The sequence below is a fragment of the Tupaia chinensis genome, unplaced genomic scaffold, assembly GCF_000334495.1.
Source record: "Tupaia chinensis unplaced genomic scaffold, TupChi_1.0 Scaffold000247_1, whole genome shotgun sequence".
NCBI classification, from domain to species: domain Eukaryota; kingdom Metazoa; phylum Chordata; class Mammalia; order Scandentia; family Tupaiidae; genus Tupaia; species Tupaia belangeri.
This window is the reverse complement of record NW_006159725.1, coordinates 4,728,900-4,730,577: the sequence shown is the minus strand read 5'-3', so window position 1 is coordinate 4,730,577 and position 1,678 is coordinate 4,728,900.

Genomic DNA, 1,678 nt, shown 5'->3' with positions numbered 1-1,678 from the left:
GGAAAGGAAGTCGCACTGAATGAATCACATTCAAATTTGGTCATGCCCACACTTCCACATCAGAGTTGAGGATCGTGCATCTCAACTGTTTACCCACCCTCCAACTCTTAGCCGTTGATTTTCTTAGGCCCAGAACAACAACATAAAATCACCTTCCAGCCACTTAACTCTGCCTCCTGAAGGCCAGCCTCTAATGCAGACAACATTTGAGGAAGCGGAAAAGGGGCCTCTTAGCCCCAGAGAGAATGTTACTTAATAGCCCAGAAATGAAATTACTTCCCCTCCAGGAACACTTTGGACATGAAAGAGTCCTCATCCCGGCTTGACTGATCACTACAACAGGTGTTCCTGGCATGTTTCAGATGGGACATTGCCTTCCAAACGCATCTTACAGATGACCGACCTTCTCCTTAGAGAGCTACCAGGTTAGGAGGAGCCATCTAATGACTCTTACCCATGGCTAAACAAGAACAAAAAGAGAACATTTAATGACTCTTATCGATGGTTCAACAAGCACAGTTGGTAAAAGAGAAAACGTTTATAATTGGTGTATCAGGAGAGGGCCCTGACATCTGGAGAGTTAAGAGAATTGTTCAAAAATGTAACTCCACTTGAGGTTGGAGCAGAAATCAGAGAACCAAAAAAAAATCTTTTTATTATCTGGGCCCTGAAAGGCTAAATGGGAAGAACGGGATGTAGGAAATGAATAAGGGCCTATGGTAGTCAAGGAAAGGCCAGAGGTGAGTCTACTGCTCAGAGCTAGAATTCAGAGTTCAGGACAAAAAATTTTTTTAAAATAATTATTAATTTAATTACATTAATTACTTTTATTTGCTATAGAGCACGTGTTCATCAGAGACAGAGAAAGAGAGAGAGAAGGAAAGTGAGAAAGCAAGCCGCCAGGTCTGGAACTCAAACCGTGGTTGGCCATGTGGGAGTCCAGCACCTTAAGCATTGCACCATTTACTGGCCCCAAGAACAAAAGGATTTTTAAGCCCAGCCTCTTCAATTTTTTTTTTTTTTTTTAGAATTACTTATTTATTTAATTCCATTTGTTATTATTTTTAATTTGACCAAACAGAGACAGAGAGAAAGGGAAAGCAAGAAAGCAAGCCACCAGGTCCAGGAGTTGAACTGCTGTTGGCCAGCAGAACCGCTGAGAATCTAGTGCCTTAAACCACCATGCCACCCGCTAGCCCTTCAAATCTTACAATAGTAACCAAAAAGTATTTTTTTTTAATTGCCAGAGAGTAAGTGTATTCACCAAAGAGACAAAGAGAGAAAGGGAGCGTGCACCCCCAATAGGTGTGGACATGCTGCAATCCCTTCTCCTCCATCAGGAATCAGGGTGTGTGTGTGTGTGTGTGTGTGTGTGTGTGCGCGCGCGTGCACGCACACACACACACACACACACACACACCTGGCATGTTTTCCAAGCTACTGAGGCTGGAATCTGAACTGAGGTCAGCCATATGGGATCCAGTTCTCTAGCCACCAGACCATGTGGCCAGCCCAGGCACCTCATATTTCAGACAAATGTTACGTCAGCGGCCGAACTCTCTGGCAACCTGTGAGTATCACTTTTGAAAAAGATGCCTGAGCTTCTCCTGGGAATTCCAAATCAGGAGGCCAGTGGTGAGATTCAGCAAGGAGCCACCAGCCATCCCAGTACCGAGCA